This window comes from Somniosus microcephalus, chromosome 1 (assembly GCF_052327205.1).
Source record: "Somniosus microcephalus isolate GS21.2 chromosome 1, FLI_Smic_1.0, whole genome shotgun sequence".
Classification (NCBI taxonomy): domain Eukaryota; kingdom Metazoa; phylum Chordata; class Chondrichthyes; order Squaliformes; family Somniosidae; genus Somniosus; species Somniosus microcephalus.
Genome location: NC_140987.1, coordinates 169374818 through 169397100, shown reverse-complemented (window position 1 = coordinate 169397100; position 22283 = coordinate 169374818). Strand labels below are relative to the sequence as shown.

At 45.7% G+C, this 22283-nt stretch overlaps 1 long non-coding RNA gene across 1 annotated transcript in view; it reads left to right on the top strand.

The window, feature by feature from the left end:
* Positions 1-14770: 14770 nt before the first annotated feature.
* Positions 14771-22283, top strand: part of LOC147124454 (uncharacterized) — a 45626-nt gene continuing 38113 nt past the window's right edge. Inside the window, exons 1-2 of the long non-coding RNA XR_015079923.1 lie at positions 14771-14916; positions 19907-20070. This is a non-coding gene — a long non-coding RNA (uncharacterized LOC147124454). The remainder of the gene's footprint in view (positions 14917-19906; positions 20071-22283) is intronic.

Sequence of the window (22283 nt, the reverse complement as noted above, 5' to 3'; positions counted from 1 at the left end):
ACAGTGAGGTCTGAGTGGGAATGGGGCGGTGAATTAAAATGACAGGTGACCGGAAGCTCGGGGTCATCCTTACGGACTGAACGGAGGTGTCTACTCTGTACTCTCTACACCTGAACTGTGAGGGAGCCGATGTCCTCGGGGTAATATTTTCTAGGACGGTTCGGGAGGATTTAAACTAATTTGGCAGGGGGATGGGAACCTAGGTAGTGGAAAAGAGGGAAGTCATATGAAGTCAGAAATAGATGGTAGAAAGGTGAGAAGCAATAAGCAAAGGAGAGAAACACAAAGGGCCAAACTAATTCATAATGAGAGTGTGAAAAAAGCAAGCCTGAAGGCTTTGTATCTTAATGCTAGAAGCATTAGGAACAAGGTGGATGAATTAGTTGTGGAAATAGAGGTAAACAAGTATGATTTGATTGGGATTACAGAAACGTGGCTGCAGGGTGGGCAAGGCTGGGAACTTAACATCCAGGGATATACAATATTTAGGAAGGATCGGCAAAAAGGTAGGGGAGGTGGGGTAGCATTGCTGGTAAAGGAGGGGATTAATGCAATGGAAAGGAAGGATATTAACTCGGATGAAACGGAATCTGTATGGGTAGAAATGAGAAATAGCAAGGGGAGAAAAACGTTAGTGGGTGTGATATATAGGCCTCCAAATAGTAATATGGAGGTGAGGGAAGGCATAAAAAGGGAAATTAGAGAAGCGTGCGATAAGAGCACAGCTGTCATCATGGGTGACTTTAATTTACATATTGATTGGACTACCCAAATTAGTAAAAATTCTGAGGAGGAGGAATTCCTGGAATGTTTTCGGGACGGTTATCTGGACCAATATGTCGAGGAGCCGACTCGAGATCAGGCCATTTTAGACTGGGTATTGTGCAATGAGAAGGGACTTATCACCAATCTTCTTGTACGAGGCCCCTTGGGTCAGAGCGATCATAATATGATCGAGCTCTCAGTCGAGATGGAGAGTGAGGAAATTGAATCAGAGACTAAGGTCCAGAACTTAAATAAAGGGAATTACGAGGGTATGAGACGGGAATTGGGTAAGATTGATTGGGTGGTGTTTCTGGGGGGATTGACAGTGGATAGACAATGGCAAGCATTCAAAGATAGAATGGAAGAATTCCAGAACATGTTTATACCGGTTTGGCATAAAAATAAACCTAAAAAGGTGACTCAACCGTGGATAACGAGGGAAATTAGGGACAGCATAAAATCAAAAAAAAGGGCATATCAACTGGCAAAAAAAAGCACCAGACCGGAAGATTGGGGGCAGTACAGGATACAGCAGAAGAGGACAAAGGGATTAATCAGGAAGGGGAAAATAGAATACGAAAGTAAACTTGCAGCAAAAATAAAGACAGACTGCAAAAGCTTTTATCGGTATATCAGGAGGAAAAGACTGGTAAAATCCCAAGTCGGTCCCCTGCAGTCCGATTCGGGAGAATATATAATGGAGAATAAGGAAATGGCAGACCAATTAAACTCATACTTTGGTTCTGTATTCACAAAGGAGGACACAAATAACCTCCCAGGAATATCGGCAAACATAGGGACTAATGAGAGGGAGGAGCTGACAGAAATTAGTATCTCTAGGGATATGGTGTTGGGTAAGTTGAGGGGACTGAAGGCCGACAAATCCCCGGGGCCTGATAAACTACATCCTAGGGTACTTAAGGAGGTGGCCCTGGAGATAGCAGATGCTCTAAGGATCATCTTCCGGAACTCCATTGACTCGGGAACAGTACCCGTGGATTGGAGGGTAGCTAATGTTACCCCAATATTTAAAAAGGGGGGTAGAGAGAAAGCAGGGAATTATAGACCAGTAAGCCTTACATCGGTTGTGGGCAAAATGCTAGAGTCCATTATTAAGGATAAAATAGCGGAGCACTTGACAAATGGGGAAAGGATCGGACAGAGTCAACATGGATTTACAAAGGGTAAATCGTGTTTGACTAATCTGCTGGAATTTTTTGAGGAAGTAACTGGTAAAATAGATGGGGGAGAGCCAGTGGATGTGGTGTACCTTGACTTCCAGAAAGCCTTCGATAAGGTTCCACACAAAAGATTGTCATGCAAAATTAAGGCTCATGGGATTGGGGGCAAAGTATTAACGTGGATAGAGAACTGGCTGGCGGATAGAAAACAGAGAGTTGGAATAAACGGCTCGTTTTCAGAGTGGCAGGCAGTGACCAGCGGGGTGCCGCAAGGATCTGTCCTGGGACCCCAGCTGTTCACAATATATATAAATGATCTGGATCAGGGAATTGGATGCAATATTTCCAAATTCGCTGACGACACTAAACTAGGAGGAGGGGTGGGCTCTGATGAGGATGTCAGGAGGCTACAGTGCGATTTGGACAGGTTGGGGGAATGGGCGGATACGTGGCAGATGCACTATAATGTGGATAAATGCGAGGTTATCCACTTTGGGGGTAAAAACAGGAGGGTAGATTATTATCTAAATGGCAATAGATTGGGAGATGGGGAAGTGCAGAGGGACCTGGGTGTTCTTGTGCACCAGTCACTGAAGGAGAGCATGCAGGTGCAACAGGCGATTAAGAAGGCAAATGGTATGTTGGCCTTCATATCAAGGGGGTTCGAGTATAGGAATAGGGATACCTTACTACAGCTGTACAAGGTGCTGGTGAGACCGCATCTGGAGTATTGTGTACAGTTTTGGTCGCCCCATCTGCGGAAGGATGTTCTTGCCATGGAAAGAGTGCAACGGCGATTCACCAGGCTGATACCTGGAATGGCGGGAATGACCTACGAAGAGAGATTAAATAGTTTGGGCTTGTACTCACTGGAGTTTAGAAGATTGAGAGGGGATCTCATCGAAACATATAAAATTATGGCAGGCCTGGACAGGCTGAATTCAGAGAGAATGTTTCCAATGGCCAGGGAGCACAGAACCAGGGGCCACAGTCTAAAAATAGCGGGCAAATCATTTAAAACAGAGATGAGGAAGAATTTCTTCACTCAAAGAGTGGTGAGCCTGTGGAATTCCCTGCCACAGAGGGCTGTGAAGGCTAATTCAATAAATATTTTCAAGAGAGAATTGGATATATTTCTGAAGGCTAAGGGGATTAAGGGTTACGGAGAAAAGGCGGGGACGGGGTACTGAACTGATAAGATCAGCTATGATCTCAGACGAGGATCAGCCATGATCTCATTGAATGGCGGAGCAGGCTCGAAGGGCCGAATGGCCTACTCCTGTTCCTATCTCTATGTTACTATGTTACTATTTCCTCTGTGAAGGCCAATTTTTGATTCCAAGTCACCAGATCCCTTTTCAACTCACTGAAGTTAGCCCTCCTTCAGTTAAGTATTTTTAGGCTTGATTATTCCCTAAATCTCTCCGCCTTTCCGCGATTCTTTCCTCCTTTAAGAGGCTCCTTAAAACCTACCTCTTTTGATCATCTACCCTAATATCTCCTTATATGGTTCGGTGTCAATTTTTTTGATAACGCTCCTGTGAAGTGCCTTGAGACATTGTATATTACATTAAAGTTGCTATATAAATTGTTGTTGTTGTCCTTTTCTGTAACTATTCTAAACTTGATGATATTATGATCACTGTTCCCGAAATGCTCTCCCACTGAAACATGCTCCACTTGCCGCACTTCATTCCAATGAACTAGATCTAGCACTGCTTCTTTCCTCGTTGTGCTGGAAACACACTGATCAAGAAAGCTCTCTTGATACACATTTCAGGAATTCCTCCCCCTTTTTGCCCTTTACACTGTTACTATCCCGGTCTATATTAGGATCATTGAAGTCCCCCATTATCACTCCTATGTAGTTCTTGCATCTTTCTGTAATTTTCCTGCAAATTTGCTCCTCTATCTCCTTCCCACTATTTGGTGGCCTATAGAATACATCCAGTAACATAATAGCTCCTCTATTGTTCCTTAATTCTAACCAAATAGATTCTGTCTTTGACCCCTCAACTCCATCATCCCTCTCCAGTGATATAATAGTTTCTTTGATCAATATTGCCACCCCCTCCTTTTTTTCTTTCCCTATCTTTCCTAAATACCTTGTAGCCAGGAATATTAAGTTACCAATCCTCCCCTTCTTTGAGCCAGGTCTTTGTTATTGCCACTATATCATAATCCCATGTGGAGACTTGTGCCTGCAGCTCAGCAACCTTATTTACCACGCTACATGCATTTATGCACATTCACTCCAAACCCACCTTAGACTGCCTTGCATTTTCCCTTGTCTGATCCCTCCTAATTCTGAACTATTCTTTATTCTGGTGCTATTTGTCTCTCCCAATCCTCTGTGCACTTTGTTTCTTCTCTCTAATGTTTCAACCTAGTGCCTATCCCCCAGCTAAATTAGTTTAAGCCCTTCCCCCACAGCACCACTTAACCGTCCTGCAAGGACATTGGTGCCAGCTCTGTTGAGGTGCAACCCGTCCACCTTGAACAGGTGCTAATGTCCTAGGAATCTGAAGTCCTCCCTCCTGGACCATTTCTCCAGCCAAGCATTAACATGTCTTATCCTACTATTCCTATACTCACTAGCACGTGGGACTGGGTGTAATCCAGATATTACTACCTTTGAGGTCCTGCTCTTTAATTTCCTCCTAAGTTCTTGAAACTGTGACTGCAGGATGTCAACCCTTTTCCTACCTACGTCATTGGTTCCAACATGGACCATGATTTCTGGCTGCTCCTCTTCCCTCCTCAAAATATTCTGCATCCTCTCAGTAATGTCCTTTACCCGGGCACCAGGGAGGCAACACACCATGCGGGACTCACGTCAGCGGTTGCAGAAATGCCTGTCCATCTCCCTGACTATCGAATACTCTGATCACTGCATTTCTACACTTTGTTGTGCCCCCCCCCCCGTGCAGCCATTTTCCCCACAGTGCCGTGGATATGCTCTAGACTGCACTCCCCCGAAGTGTCGTCACCCTCACCGGTATTCAGCAATGAAAACTGGTTAAAGAGTGCCACACTTCTGGAGGATTCCTGCTTTACCTGCCACTTCCTACCCTGCCGAATGGCCATCCACTTACTATTCTTCTGAACTCTCTGTAGCTGCAGGTGACCATCTCCTAGAACTTGCGCTCCAGGAAGTTTTCAGCCTCCCATAGGCCCTGCAGTGACTCCAGCTGCTCCTCTGAAAGCCTGAGCTTGAGTTTGAGCAACTGGAGGCACTTCATGCACATATGGTTATCCAGGACACAGGAAGCATCCTGGAGTTCCCACATGGCACAGGAATTGCAGGCAACGGGTTTCAGTTGTCCCATCATTTGGCTTAAAAGTCTATCTACTTATGTTATACATATCCCCCTACTCCTATTTATTATTTATGTGTACCAGATTTTTATTTAATGCAATTTGGATGCCTTTAATGTTGGTATCCTCTACTTAGTTGATTTCAATTTTTACCCCTTTAGAGCTAATGAATTACTCTGATTATTTATATATTTACTGTTGCCCCCTTGGCTTAACGCACTTAGCACCTCCTTCCCCCTCTGCACCAAATTTCCACTCTCACCAAATTCCCGTTGCCATTCTGTTTAGCAAGCCATTCCATTTAGCAGACATATATTCCTCTAAGGCATAAAAACCCAAAAGGAAAAGTGATCCAACCATGGCTAACAAAAGAAATTAAAGCTAGTATTAAGTCAAAGGAGGAAGCTTATAAAGTTGCCAGAAAAAGCGGTCAGCCTGAGGATTGGGATCGTTTTAGAAATCAGCAAAGGGGGACCAAGAAATTGATAAAGAAAGGGAAAATGGAATATGAGCACAAACTAGCAAAAAATATAAAAACGGATTGTAAAAGCTTCTATAGGTATGTGAAAAGGAAAAGACTGGCAAAGGTAAATGTAGGTCCTTTACAGTCAGAGATGGGAGAATTTATAATGGGGAATGAAGAAATGAGCGTGGAAATTAAATAAATGCTTTGTTTCTGTCTTCGCGGAGGAAGACACAAAAACCTCCCAGAAATACGAGAAAACCAAGGGTGTGGCGAGAATGAGGAACTTAAAGAAATTATTATCAGTAAAAAAAATAGTACTAGCAAAATTAATGGGACTAAAGTCGATAAATCCCAAGGACTGGATGACCTACATCCTAGGGTTTTGAAAGAGGTGGCTGACATGAATCTTGTCATTCGTGTGGAAATGACTTATGAAATAATACTGGGTGGCCTGCTGGTGGCGCTGTCCAGGGAGAGTATAAATACTCGGGCATGGGCCCAGCTTGCTCCGGACATTCTTTAACAGGAACTAGTGAAGGACACAACTAGATCTCCATGTTGAAAAAGTTGATTAAAGCCTTGTTTAATACTCAGACCAAGTGCCTAGTAGTTTTCTTGCTGATGATACAAAGCTAGGTGGCAGTGGCAGTTGTGAAGAGGATGTGAAGAGGCTTCAAGGGGATCTCGACAGGCTCAGTGAGTGGGCGAGAACATGGCAGATGGAATATAATAATGTGGATAAATGTGAAGTTATCCACTTTGGTAGAAAAAACAGAAAGGCTGAATATTTCCTAAATGGTGAAAGATTGGGGAATGCAGATACTCAAAGGGACCTGGGTGTCCTTGTACATGAGTCACTGAAAGTGAATGTACAGGTGCAGCAAGCCATTAGGAAGGCAAATGGTATGCTGGCATTCATTACAAGAAGATTTGAGTACAGGAGTAAAGAAGTCTTACTCCAATTATATAGGGCCTTGGTGAGACCACACCTGGAGTACTGTGTACAATTTTGGTCTCCTTACCTAAGGAAGGATATACTTGCCATAGAGGGAGTGCAACGAAGGTTCACGAGATTGATTCCTGGGATGGTGGGACTGTCGTATGAGAAGAGATCAAGTAAACTAGGCCTGTATTCTCTTGAATTCAGAAGAATGAGAGGGGATCTCATTGAAGCATACAAAGTTATTACAGGGCTTGATAGGGTGGATGCTGGGAGAATGTTTCCCTTGGCTGGGGAGTCTTGAACCGGGGGCCACAGCCTCAAGATAAAGGGTAGGCCATTCAGGACTGAGATGAGAAGAAACTTCTTCACACAGCGGGTGGTGAATCTTTGGAATTCTCTACCCCGAGGGCTGTGGAGGCTCAGCCATTGGGTATATTTAAAACAGAAGTCGATAGATTTCTGACTAGTATAGGCATCAAGGGATATGGCGATGGGGCCAGTGAATGGAGTTGAGGCAAAAGATCAGCCATGATCTCATTGAATGGCAGAGCAGGCTTGAAGGACCGAATGGCCTACCCCGCTCCTATTTCTTATGTTCTTATCCTCCCAACTCTGTGTGCACAGATGTATTTGAAAATGAAATGTCTATTTGATAACATCGCTGGGCAACTGTCACTTCTGAATATTCTGTGCACATGAAAGGGCAATTTACTTCACCTAAAAATGGTCCATTGCACATTATTTTGATTGTGGGTCTGCAAGTGTTTGTAGAGGTCTCTTGATAAGGCTGTGGAAACCAGTTATAAGCATTAAAGCAGGTCTTAACTTGGCCCCATTTGCAGAAATGTTAGAAAACTTTAATTTTATTTTGAATTTTTAAGCAAACTATAAAAATACAATCCTAACTACCTTCAACCACTCCAGCCTTGTGATGACTTTTAAATGACCAACCAATAGATACAGTCCATCCTGTTTGTAGCAGAATTTCAACATCTGTTGAGGCATCAGATAGGGCTCATGGGATTGGGGTAATATATTAGCATGGATTGAGGATTGGTCACTCCTTCATTCTCACTCAAACTCCACTTGTCTCCCTCATTGCAGGAAAAGAGAGCTCACAATAAGAGGGAAAGAGCGAGGACAGGAGGAGGGCCACCCTCAGTAACCCAGCTCACCACCTGCGAGGAGGCGGTCCTGGAGATCGTGGGAGTGGAGTACGATGCGCAAGTGGGGAACGGACAGACAGGTGCATCACAGCAAGCTGGTGACAGAATAGTTTTTCATCTCTCTCATTGACATTGCATGAGTCGCTGATAATGATTCTGAAGCTCTAACAGATGGACTTATGATCATCTGCAATATGCAATGTGCATGTAACCTTGGCATCACATCTCTGACTCTTTCCTTTACTCCCCCACCCGTCCCCACTAGCCAGGAGGAAGAGCCTGAGCATCCAGACTCCTCAGAGGAAGCTGCAACCTCTGAGTGAGCAGCGTCAGCAGAATTCAGCGCACCCAGCACCAGCGCAGACACTCACACCTCGGTGGGACCTTTGCAAGATAGAGTAGTGTTGTCACCTGGTGTATCACAGCTCATAAATGAGCATCAGCAGATGGTGGAGACAGGGACAGCAGTGGAGAGTCCTCGTTGGAGGGCACAGGACTCTGCCAGCTCGGCTCAGCTGCATGTCGACCCTCTGCCTCTGGGTGCATTCACAAGATCAGCAGTGCTGGAACTCTAGGAACAGATGCAGGAGTCTCTGGCAGGTTTTGTCTCCAGGGTCGCTGCGAGTGTGGAGCGAATGGAGGAGTCCATTGCGAACATGAGCAGAGCATTTGTGGAGTCATTGGTGCATGAACGCATCACCATGGAAAGGATGGCAACCTCCATGGAGGTGATAAGTCGCCAGAGTGCAGAAAACATGGTGAGTGTTCTGAATAGAATGACATCTCTGGAGGAGCGATGGTCATCTATTGAACAGAGAAACCAGACCTTCATGGATGTCTTTCTGAGTAGGACTGCCAGTGCAGATATGGGTCCCCATGGCCCCCCTGATGTGCAGCAAGGTGCTCTCAAGCCACTTGTAAGCACTGAGGGGTCCTGACCCATGAGAGGGAAGTTGGTGGCAGACATCAAGGAAGTGGGGGCTCTTCTTCAAGCACTCACACTTCCGTGCCACTGCAGAGCCCTCGGTCAGAGCCCCACCAGAGCCCATACCCAACTGAGATCGGCGTCTCAACCCCTGCACAGCCGCAGGAGCAGCAGACTGTTGGCAAGCCCTCACAGGTTCGCAACCCCAGAGGGCTACCGCCAAAGGTGTTGAGACAGGAGCAGCAAGAAACTGAGCAAGGGGCCTCCACATCTGCTGAAGCCACAGGGGAAGCACCACGTAGGAGCACACGTAAGAGAAAGATACTGCACAAATAGTCACAAGGGTAGTCACTTGGGTGAAATTTGATGTTTAATATTAAAAAGCCATCAGATGGTTACTGTAAATAAAAAATCTGATGGCTACTGCTGCAGTTGTGGCGTGTGTCATTTCGCTAATGGGACTTCCACATTGAGGGCTTAGGATTACTTGGTATATGCCTCAGTTGAGGAAGCACTCAGTGAAGGTGGCGAGAGGGGTTTCCCAGGAGGTCACACTGGAGATGGGTGTCAGGCTCCAAACTTCCACAGCTGTGGTTATGCCTTCTAAAAGTTTCCCCAGACCTGAGAAAACAAAGTCCTGCCACCTGCAAATGATGGCTGATCAAATCTTCTATTTAATGCTGGAGCTGCAGCTAATAGTCAGCAATACAATTGTGCTCCCGCCAGGTTTCACCGTCGTGTTTCAGAGCAGGTGTGCTTCACGTCGGAAAAGGGTTAAAATCACCAAGGCCTTTCAAAATGGAATAATAGAGGCAATTTAGTGCTTGTTAAGGGCCTTAAGGGCCTATCCCGCCTCATTAAATGTCACTAAAACACCGGCTGCCGCTCTTTCGCCAGCTGCTGGTGGGTCCTGCGGTGGCTGCCATTTTGGTCCTTACATTTGCACTGCCCGTAACTGGTAGCACCATCTGGAACAAAATGGCAGCATTGTGACATTAATCGGCGTGCAACGCCGACTTAGCATCACAAACATGAACTTCGACCCTAGCGCTGAATTCAGCGCTGGGTCCTAAGCACGCCAGGTTAACCTGCCGTGCAAGCAGGCTGACAGCAGCAAGGTCAGCTCCTCTTAAAGGGACATGCACATCTTTCAGCTAAATTTGTATTTAAGTTTTGGACTTTTTTTTTTATTGAAGTAGTGGTTTGCTACAATAGATGTGAAAAGTTTTTTAAGTGTGTAGGGAGTGCTGCTGGATGCTTGCAAGGGCTCAGATGGTAAATGAAAGCCTTTGAGAAGAGAGAAAATGCTGCAAATACTCAGCAGGACAGGCAACATCCGTGGAGAGAAAATCAGAGTTCATGTCTCAGGTCGAGATGCTGCCTGACTGCTGAGTATTTCCAGCATTTTATGCTGTCATTTCACATTTACAGCATGCGCTCGCAGAGGGAAGAGGAAGACACAGAAGAGGAGGAAGCCGAAGAGGAGGAAGCAGATGGAAGGATGCATCCCAGACAGCCCCTTTGTGGCAGGGATATCTGGGATGGAATCATCCGCCTGCGATCCCAGTGACCACAACCCCAATTCCTCTTTCAACATTTGTCCTCCACCTGACCATCACAACGTCCTCTTGACCACGATGCTGAAAAAAAAGCCACCACAAAGCAAACTTTCCAATCCAACTACAGTAAACTCTTGTTTAAACGGCACTTAATCATCTGGAATACTTTAACAACCAGCAAAATAGATATACAGAAAACAACACTTCAGTAACCAAGTCTGAGTCTCCCGCGGTGGCTGAGTTAGTCAGTGGTGATGGTAAGTGGAAAAGCAGCACCGTGGGGGTAGTTTTCCAACTCGCCAGTACTCGGCATCTTGGCGCTGCCGGTAGTCTCTTCCGATCCGCCATTTTTCTGTGTGTTTACATTGTGTCTCTCCATCTTTCTCGTAGATTATCTCCCCCATCTTGCATTATGAATTCCAAAAAGTTGGTCAAAGCAAAAGGAAGAGCGTGGTGTTAACTTTAAAACAGAAAATCGAGATATGCCAAAGACTAGAAAAGGGAGAGAAGCGTATGAACATTATGAATGAATTCAAAATCGGTTCGTCAACAATCTATGACATCAAATCGCAGAAGGATAAGCAGCTCACGTTTTATTCAAGCTCGGAGACATCTAAGAGTGTAGAGAAACGGCGTATGCTTCGTAAGCCTAAGCTTGAAGAGCTGGATACCGTGCTTTATGAGTGGTTTTCTCTTAAGCGTTCAGAGGGTGTTCCGCTTTCCGGACCCATGCTAATTGAGAAAGCAAAGGATTTCTACGCAAAGATGGAGCTCACTGACAAGTGTGCTTTCTCTGAGGGATGGCTAACGTGCTTCAAGTTACAGCACGGGATACGACGACTTGATGTTTCCGGGGAGAAGAAATCAGCTGATCACGACGCCGCAGAAGAATACTGTGATTATTTCAATCGGATTGTGCAGCAACATGATTTGTCGCCAGAACAGATATACAATGCCAATGAAACTGGCTTATTTTGGAGGTTTTTGCCAGAATCAACACTTGCTGGGGCCAGTGAGGCTAGTGCTTCAGGTTACAAGAAAAATAAAGATCGTGTAACTGTGCTAACATGTGCGAATGCTGCTGGATCACACCGGGTTAAACTTCTTGTTATTGGGAAGTATAAAAATCCCCGTGCATTTAAAAATGTGAGGCACTTACCTGTTGAGTATAAAGCTCAAAGAAATGCTTGGATTGATAAGGAAATATTTTTGTATTGGTTCCATTATATTTTTGTTCCATCTGTGAGGGAACATTTCTGTAAAATAAGGAAACCTGAAGCTAGCAAATACATTTTATTGCTTGATAATTGTAGAGCCCATCCGCATGAATCCGAGTTGGTTTCAGGAAATATTTTCACCATTTATTTGCCAGCAAACGTAACTTCTATCATACAACCCATGGACCAGGGCATTCTCCAAAATCTCAAGTGTCATTACAAGAAAGACTTCCTACGTAAACTGATAAACCAAGATGACAAAATTCAAGCATTTCAGAAGGAATACTATCTTAAAGATGCCATCTTTAATGTTGCATGTTCCTGGAACTTGGTGAAAGGTCACACTTTGAGGCAAGGCTGGTGCAAATTGTGGCCTTCTGTAATGTTTGCCGAAGGTTCTTCTTCAGAGGAGGAATTTCATGGATTTAATGTTCGTCCCAAGAAGAGTACAATAATGGAAATGGTTGGCATGGTGAAAAATGTAGGCCCAGCAAACCCTCTACGTAACCTCAGTGAAAATGATATTGAGCAGTGGGTTGATGCAGATAGAGAAGTTGCTGTTGTGCATATGCTAAGTGATGATGAAATAATTGAGACTGTTTTGCATCCAAAGAAAGAAAAGGAAAATGAGATTTATGAAGAGAAGAAGATTTCTTGAGCTAAAGCTGCAGATGGATTTGCTTTAATCCTCCAATTTGCTGAAAGGCAGCCTTGCTACTCTGCCCAAGAAGTTATGCAACTCCATATTTTGCATTCCACCTTTCTACAAAAAAGGCAAGAGTCCACTAAGCAAGCAGACATCCGGGACATGTTTAAGAAAGCTTCCAAAAGAGTTGAAGCCGTGGAAGTGCCTGATGAATCTGTTGAGGTGCAAGTGCATGATCCTGATGACCCAGCTGGCATGGATATTCCTAATGAACCAGCTGACTTGGAATAAGTGTACAGTGAACTACAGTATACAGTAGTTTATAAGTTTAGTTTTAGTGTTAAGTAATTTAAGAGTAATGGATTACCCTCAACTGGCAGTACTGTACTTCATCAAGCATCTTCTACCATCCATTTAACGGAACATTCTGTAGGTGAGTACCCAATTACTGTATACAGTACATTTCTTGATTTTTTATTTTTGTTTGTGTTAAAAATTGCCTCGGTAGGTATACCGCTCTGTTAGCCAGAATTTTTCATCAACTGGCACCATCCTGGTCCCGTAGGTGCCGGATACGAAAGTTTACTGTATATACATCTATCCATCCAATGTGACATCAAGAAATCAACTCATCACCTGTATGCATTCTCTTAGTGACTGTCTTGTGCGTGCCTTTGCCTATCCTACTGATGTCACTGTGTCATCCCAGTGGCTGCAGCATGGCTGGTGAAAGGCTGCTGACTTTCAGTGGGGGACACTGCAAATGGCCTTGTTGGTTGACCTTGAGGAGCTTGGGAGTGTCAAATCAACCTTCTTGTTCTTCTTCATTCTCCTCTCCCTCTTCTTGGTCACCAGTGTCTGGGCAGGCTGCATTTCTTGGGTGTGTGAAATGAGGAAGGCACAAGGGTAGAGTTGTGGTGATGGGAGGGCGGGAAAGCATGAGGTACATGCCAGAAGGAGGCTAACATATGGGACGACCAGCATCTTGTATCCTTTCAGCCCAGCCGCTGGCCAAGGGCTCAGCCATGTCCCTGCCAAGAATGGCATGCACCGTCTCCTCCAAGGGGGTGAGCTGAGGCTAGGATGAAGGGACTGAGTGTAATGTAGCTAATGATACAAAGATAGGTGGGAAAGCAAATTGTGTGGAGGATGCAAAGAATCTCCAAAGGGATATAGATAGGCTCAGTGAGTGGGCAAAAATCTGGCAGATGGAGTTTAATGTGGGAAAATGTGAGGTTATCCACTTTGGTAGGAAAAATAAAAAAGCAAATTATTATTTAAATGGGGAGAGATTACAAAATGCTGAGGTACAGAGGGATCTGGGGGTCCTTGTACATGAATCACAAAAAGTTAGCATGCAGGTACAGCAAGTAATTAGGAAGGCAAATGGAATGTTGGCCTTTTTTGCAAAGGGAATGGAGTATAAAAGTAGGGAAGTCCTGTTACAACTGTACAGGGCGTTGGTGAGACCAGACCTGCAGTACTGCGTACAGTTTTGGTCTCCTTATTTAAGGAAGGATATACTTGCATTGGAGGCAGTTCAGAGAAGGTTCACAAGGTTGATTCCGGAGATGAAGGGGTTGTCTTATGAAGAAAGATTGAACAGGTTGGGCCTATACTCATTGGAGTTTAGAAGAATGAGAGGGGATCTTATTGAAACATATACAATTCTGAAGGGGCTTGACAGGGTAAATGCAGAGAGGATGTTTCCCCTCGTGGGGGAATCTAGAACTAGGGGGCATCATTTCAGAATAAGGGGGCACCCTTTTAAATTGGAAATGAGGAGGAATTTCTTCTGAGGGTCGTGAATCTTTGGAATTCTCTTCCCCAGAGAGCTGTGGAGACTGGGTCATTGAATATATTTAAGGCGGAGATAGACAGATTTTTGAAAGGTAAGGGAGTCAAGGGTCATGGTGAGCGGGCAGGGAAGTGCAGTTGAGGCCAAGATCAGATCAGCTATGATCTTATTGAATGGCGGAGCAGGCTCGAGGGACCAAATGACCTACTCCTGCTCCTACGTCTTATGTTTCTTATGAATGGGAGATGTGCCTCGTGATTGGTGCAGATTGTTGGTAGGTGAGTGATTGGGGGTCGTACATTGAGCAGTTTGTGAGGCTAGTGGTGCAGTTGGTAGGAGACGACTTTTGAAGATGCATTCACTGACTTTAACCAGTGGTCTGAAGTCATGAAGCTTCTTTGGGCACTGGAGCCAGGTGGTGGGGTGACACTGCTGGCAGTGACGGCCTCGGTGATGTACTCCCACGTTGTTCTTTCTGGAGGGACTCCTGGCCCCTGTGGGTAGAGGACCTCTCTTACAGTGTTGACCCCCTGTACAAAACTGGAGTGCTGCATGTGAGACCCTGGGTGCCCCTTCCCTGGCTTGCTGAGCCATTTATGTTGGTGCTGAAGCAGTTTTCCCATTTTTTGAGGTTAGGAAGGGAATTCAAATTGAAGAGCTGAATATTCACATTTGGGACTTCTTTTTAATGTTAATGTTTTTTTTTGAAAAGGCGGAAAGGGCTTAAAACTGCATTGTTTCACCGGATTTTAATTTTTATTACTTCTGAGTGCATGGCCCCTTTAATTCACAGGCCTTTTCATTGCCCACAATTCCTTGCAAGTTCCACAGCCTTGCATCCAGAGGCTGTGCGAAGCACGAATGCCGCACCTGGACACAAACTTCATCTTGGATGCCTCCACCAACACCTCCAGGACGGCGTTGCATGGAAGGTAAGCACTGCGCCACCAATCCCTAGCCCCCCAGATGAATTTTGCCCCGTTAGCGTTATGGTAATTTTCAGCGGCTGTTAACTCCAGTTGCCAGTGACAATGGCAACTTTACTGGCAAACATGAATTTCTCCCCCAGGAAGCCTTGCTGAATTTATATAGGGTTTTGGTGAGACCACACCTGGAGTACTGTGTACAGTTTTGGTCTCCTTACCTAAGGAAGGATATACTTGCCTTAGAGGGGGTGCAATGAAGGTTCACTAGATTGATTCCTAGGATGAGACGGTTGTCCTATGAGGAGAGATTGAGTAGGATGGGCCTATATTCTCTGGAGTTTAGAAGAATGAGAGGTGATCTCATTGAAGCATATAAAATTCTTAGAGGGTTTGACAGGGTAGATGCTGAGAGGCTGTTTCCCCTGGCTAGAACTAGGAGTTATAGAGTCAGGATAAGGGGTCGGCCATTTAGGCATGAGATGAGGAGAAATTTCTTCACTCAGAAATTCTCTTTGGAATTTGCTACCCTGAGAGCTGTGAGTGAGCTCAGTCGATGAGTATATTCAAGACGGAGATAGAAAGATTTTTGGGCATCAAGGGCTATGGGGATAGGGCAGGAAAGTGGAGTTGATGTAGAAGTTCAGCCAGGATCTTATTGAATGACGGAGCAGGTTTGCGGGGCCATATGGCCTACTCCTGTATTATTCCTTATGTTCTATATGTCCCAGTACACCCGTGTTAAGTGTTGTTGGATTCTGTACGAAAGACTATTGGACTTGAGCAGCAGAGTTTTGGATGAGCATAGATTTATGGAGGGTGGAAGATGGGAGGCCGGCCAGCAGTGTGTTGGAATAGTCAAGTCTAGAGGTAGCACAGGCATCGATGAGGGTTTCAGCAACAGATGAGCTGAGGCAGGGGCGGAGTCGGGCGATGTTAGAGGTGGAAATAGGCGGTCTTAGTGATGGCGTGCGTATGTGTTCGGAAGCTCATCTCGGGGCAAATACGACACCAAAGTTGCAAACAGTCTGGTTCAGCCTCAGTCAGTTGCCAGGGAAAGGAATAGAGTTGGTGGTTAGGGAACGGAGGTTGTGGCGGGGACCGAAGACAATGGCTTCCGTCTTCCCAATATTTAGTTGGTGGAAATTTCTGCTCATCCAGTATGGGAATGTCAGATAAACAGTCTGATAATTTAAAGACAGTGGAGGGGTTGAGAGAGGTGGTGGTGAGGTAGAGTTGTCGGTGTACATGTGGAAACTGATGCTGTGTTTTCGGATGTTGTCGCCGAGGGGCAGCATGTAGTTGAGAAATAGGAGGGGGCCAAGGATAGATCCTTGGGGAACACCAGAGATAACAGTGCAGGAGCGGGAAGAGAAGCCATTGCAGGTGATTCTCTGGCTACGACTGGACAACTAAGAGTGGAAACCAGCCGTGCAGTCCCAGCCAGCTGGACAATGGTGGAGGAGGAAGGTTTAACTTACCATCTGACATTAGAATAGACTATTACTGATTTAGATTGTTTAAGATTTCAATTTACATTTCAGGCTACTGAATACTCATCCCGGGGGTAAATTTCCTCCTAGAACACCGAGTCCTGGATTTACCTCTTGATTACTGCCTGTTTTGGGGATATTCCAGCACAGATAATGGATGAAAACGGGCAAGCAGGGTCTCCGCTGAATCCTGCCCCTAGAAGTAGCTGTTGGAATTTATCTCTGCAACCCCTTAGGGGCATATCTCACCACACACTAATTGTCCGTCTCACCACCTGTAAATGATGGTGAGTGGGCAGGGCTTGGCTCTACATCTAATTTTCCTCTATGTTTGCCGCAGCTTCACCTGCTAGAAACAATCTTGAAGAGGTGTTCGGAGTTGTTTGTTGGTGCAAGCCAGGTGGTATGTATAGTGAAGGCCACCAGGTTTCTTTCTAAAATATCCTTTATTGGCTATTCAGTTCTGTTTCTTCCCTCCCCTCGCCAGAATAATTATTGGAAGCAGTGTTATTTTGATTTTGAGGCTTCTCTGTTTGATGAAGTCATTGACCTGCATCTTTCGGTTGCTGAGGTGAGTGAAATGCTGCAGCAACATTTTATTTTCCTCCCCACAGTGGCGGACTCCCAATGGAGAGCATAGATAATGCTGGGAGCCCACCCTGCATATATAATTGGACCCCACCCAGGAAAATGGGATTGGGTCACAGTGAGGTCGTCTGGTGGCTGGAAGTCCTGCCCATAGAATGGTTACAGCAAGGAAGAAAGCCATTTGGCCCGTCGAGCCCATATCTGCTCTCTGCAAGAGCACTTCAACTAGTCCCACTCCCCCGCCCTCTCCCCGTAGCCCTGCAATTTTTTTTCCTTCAGGTACTTCTCCAACTCCCTTTTGAAAGCTGTGATTGAGTCTGCCCCCACCACGCTTTCAGGCAGTACATTCAAGATCTTAAACACTCGCTGCATAAACAAGTTTTTTCTTTTGCCAATCACCTTAAATTGTGTCCTCTGGTTCTCGACCCTTCTGCCAATGGGAACAGTTTCCCTCTATCTACTCTGTCCAGACCCCTCATGATTTTGAACATCTCTATCAAATCTCCTATCAATCTTCTCTGCTCTAAGGAGAACAACCCCAGCTTCTCCAGTCTATCCATGTAACTGAAGTCCCTCATTCCTGGAATCATTCTCGTAAATCTTTTCTGCACCCTCTCTGAGGTCTTCAGATCCTTCCTAAAGTGCGGTGCCCAGAATTGGACACACTACTCCAGTTGAGGCCGAACCAGTGTTTTATAAAGATTCTTCATAATTTCCAGGCTTTTGTACTCTATACCTCTATTCATGATCCCCAGGATCCCGTAAGCTTTTTTAACTGCTTTCTCAACCTGCCCTGCCACCTTCAACAATTTGTGCACATATACCCCTGGGTCTCTCTGTTCATGCACACTCTTTAGGATTGTACCCTTTAGTTTATATTTCTTCTCTACCAAAATGTATCACTTCGCACTTTACTGCGTTAAATTTTATCTGCCACGTGTCCGCCCATTCCACCAACCTGTCTATGTCCTCTTGACGTCTATCACTATCCTCCTCACTATTCACTATACTTCTGTGTGAGCTGCAAATGTTGAATTGTGCCCTGCCTTCTTCTTACGCAGTCCCCCGGAGTCGAGGATGACTTGCTTCCACTCCACTGGGGAAAAATTGGGTCACGCCCCCTTTGGGGCGCTGACTTCGCAGTAGCGCCCCGAAAAAGTTAGCGCCCCCACACCCAAAATTCACCGGTAGCGCCCCAAGAGGGAGGCGGGGCGCTACTGGAAGTGCCCTGCCTCCCTCTTGGAGCGCTGCGAGTGAATATCACGGCGCCGCTGTACTGCAGGCTTTCCTCCCCTTATTAAAGGGGAGGGGCCTTGCGCAGTGCAACCCGGGGCCCAGCTTGGCCACCAGGGATCGGAGTGCCGGCAAAGAGCAGGCTCACGGAGCACAGCCGGCACTCCACCGGGGGCGGGGGGGGGGGACTGCTCAGAAGTGCTGGCAGGCGGCCAGCAACAAGAATGGCCGCCCGGCACCTTTCCTTGAATTTATGCCACCCCAGCTGCAGGTAGGCCCCCCTGACCCCATCGGACATAGCATCTGGCAGTAAGTCAGGGGGCGCTACCGATGATCGTAGCCGGGGCGCTAACGGGAGGCGCAAATCAACCAAATTTTTCCCCCCAATATTGTGGGTTCTAAGATAACTAATGAGTCCTATACGGGATCTACAGACTCTGCCACAGGTGGGGCAGGTAGTGGTTGAAGGGACAAGTGGGTGGAGTGCTTGGTTTGTCATTCACTCCTTCCATTGTTTGTACTTGGCCTCCGCGTGCTCCCGATGAAGAAATTCAAAGGCCCATATTTTCCGATGTCTACGGGTGTGTACAAGCTGTGTTCACACCCGTAGGGACATCGGAAATGCCGGTTTCAGGCATACGAAGCGCATGCGCTGAAAACCGGCATTTCCGATCTGTCAAGAATCCTCAGGCATCAGGCCTGCTTTTACCAGCATAAGAGTTTTTAAAAAGTTTTTTTTTAAATTCACTCATTTATAATTTTAAAATACTTTTTAAAAAAAAAAGTTGAGTTTACTTTTAGCCCCATAAAAAACTTGAATTTTTTTTTCAAAAAATTAAATTTTTGTTTAAAATATTTAATTTAATGTAATTTTAACTCATTTTAAAAACTTGATTTAAAAAAAAATGTATTTAATGTTTTGAAGTGTTTTTTGAGTGATCCCCATTCATACTTTTGACAGCTATACTTTTGACAGGTCTAAGCTGTCAAAAGTATGAAGGGGGATTCCTTTCTTTCAGTGGTTCCCCATGGCCCACGTGATCCCAGGGACACTTGCGAACTGCATGCGCCCCTGGGATACGTGAGCCCTGCGCATATTGTCGTGGAGGGGCCCAGGAGCGGAAATGTCCAGACCTCAGGTAAGGGCGTAGATTTTTTACAGATCGAAGGCCTCCGCACTCAGGAAGCCTCCGATCGGAAAATACAGGCCAAAGTGTTCTCCGCCTTCTTGAATGCTTCTCCTCCAATTTGAGCAGTCTTGGGCCAGAGATTCCCAAGAGTTGATGAGGATGTTGCATTTTTTCAAGGAGGCTTTGAGGACGTCCTTGAAGCGTTTTCTCTGCCCTCCTGGAAATCGCTTGCTGTGACGGAGCTCGGATTGGAGTGCTTGTTTCGGGAGTCTTGTAACAGGCATGCAGACAATGCTGATTGAGCATGATCCATGCCTCAATGCTGGGGATGTTGGCCTGAGAGAGAACACTGACATTTGTACACCTATCCTGTCAATGGATTTGCAGGATTTTGTGGAGGCAGCATTGGTGATACTTCTCTAGTGCTTTGAGGTGCTTACTGTACTTTGTCCATGTCTCTGAAGCATACAGGAGGGCGGGTATCACTGCTGCTCTGTAGGCCATGAGCCTGGTGCCAGGTTTGAGGTCTTGATCTTCAAACACTCTTTTCCTCAGGCGGACGAAGGCTGCACTGGCACACTGAAGGCGGTGATGAATTTCGTCATCGATGTCCGCCCTCACTGACAGAAGGCTCCCAAGGTATGGAAAGTGGTTCACACTGTCCAAGATCTCGTCGTGGATTTTGATAGTCGGAGGGCAGTGTTGTGCAGCGGGGGCAGGTTGGTAAAGAACCTTTGTTTATTGTAAGGCCCAGTCTCTCGTACGCTTCAGTGAAGGAGTTAATGGTGGTTTGGAGTTCAGCCTCTGAGTGTGCACAAACGCAAACGCCGTCTGCATACTGTAATTCAGTAACAGGGGTTGGGACAATCTTGGTTCTGGACTGAAGGTGACGGAGATTGAACAATTTCCCGTTCGTCCTGTAAATTAGCTCAACTCCGGCGTGAAGCTTGTTAGAGGTGAGATGAAGTATTGCAGTGAGAAAGATTGAGAAGAGCATTGGTGCAATGACACAGCCTTGCTTGACCCCGGTCTTCACTTGTATTGGGTCTGTGATGGATCCGTTAGTAAGGATCACGGCTTGCATGTCATCGTGGAGCAAACGGAGGATAGTAACGAATTTTTGAGGATAGCCAAACTTGAGAAGGACACTCCATAATCCTTCTCGGTTGACAGTCAAAGGCCTTTGTGAGATCAAAAAAGGCCATGTACAGTGGTTGATGCTGCTCCATACATTTTTCTTGGATTTGTCGCACAGTGAAAATCATGTCCATTGTGCCTCTTAGTGGGTGGAATCCGCATTGTGACTCTGGGAGGAGCTCTTCAGCCACTGGGAGGATTCTTGCAATGACTTTCCCTGTGGCAGACAACAGGGAAACTCCTCTGTAATTACCGCAATCAGACTTGTCTCCTTTCTTGAAGATGAACGTAATTACGGCATCTCTGAAATCCCCTGGCATGCTCTCCTCCTTTCAGATAAGGGAGATAAGGTCATGGATTCGCGCCAAGACTACTTCTCCACCATGCTTTAGTACTTCGGTGGGGATTTCATCTGCTACGGAAGCCTTGTTGTTTTTCAGCTGTCAGATGGCCTTTTCAACCTCATGCCAGGTTGGGATTATGCTGAGGTAGTGGCGGATAGCATGCTGTGGGATGTAGTCAAGGACACTCACATCGAAGACGGAGTCTTGGATGAGGAGATCTTCGAAGTGCTCCTTCCAGCGGGCACTGACTGCGTCTCTGTCCTTGATGAGCACCTCACCATTCTTAGCTCTCAGCGGGATAGGTCCTTGGGCCGTAGATGGTCTTGACTGCGCTAAAGAATCCACGCATGTCATGGTTGTCGGCTAGTTGCTGGATCTCCTGCGCTCTTTCCAACTACCATCTGTTCTTTAGGTCACGCGTTTTTTGTTGGACCTCGGCCTTCAGCTGTCTGTAAATCTGCCTTCTTTCCCTCGAGTTGTGGAGAACACCACTGTATACCTTCCTCCAGTCTGAAAAACAACCGTTCACCACTACTCTGTTTCCTGTCACTTAGCCAATTTTGTTTCCATGCTGCCACTGTCCCTTTTATTCCATGGGCTTCAACTTTGCTGGCAAGCCTATTATGTGGCACTTTGTCGAACGCCTTTTGGAAATCCATGTACACCACATCAACCGCATTGCCCTCATCAACCTTCTCTGCTACCTCATCAAAAAACTCAATCAAGTTGGTTAAACACGATTTGCCTTTAACAAATCCTTGCTGACTTTCCTTAATTAATCCACACTTGCCCAAGTGACTGTTAATTTTATCCCTGATTATTGTTTCTAAAAGCTTCCACTAACCGAGGTTAAACTGACTGGCCTGTAGTTTCTGGGTTTATCTTTACACCCTTTTTTGAACAAGGGTGTAACATTTGCAATTCTCCAGTCCTCTGGCACCACCCCCATTTCTAAGAAGGATTGGAAGATTATGGCCAGTACCTCCGCGATTTCTTCCTTCACTTCCCTCAATGTCCTAGGATGCACCCCATCTGGTCCTGGTAACTTATCTACTTTAAGTACAGCCATCCTATCTAGTACCTCCTCTTTATCAATTTCTATCCCACCCAGTATCTCCTTTACCTCCTCCTTCACTATGTCTATGGCAGCATTTTCTTCCTCGGTGAAGACAAATGCAAACTACTAATTTAGCACCTCAGCCATACCCTCTACCTCCATATGTAGGTCTCCATTTTGGCCCCTAAATGGCCTCACCCCTCCTCTTACTACCTTTTTACTATTTATATGCCTATAGAAGACTTTTGGATTACCTTTTATGTTAGCTGCCATTCTATTCTCATACCCTCGCTTTGCCCCTCTTATTTTCTTTTTCACTTCCCCTCTGAACTTTCTATATTTAGCCTGATTCTCAGATGTATTCTTGACCTGACATCTGTCATATGCGCTCTTT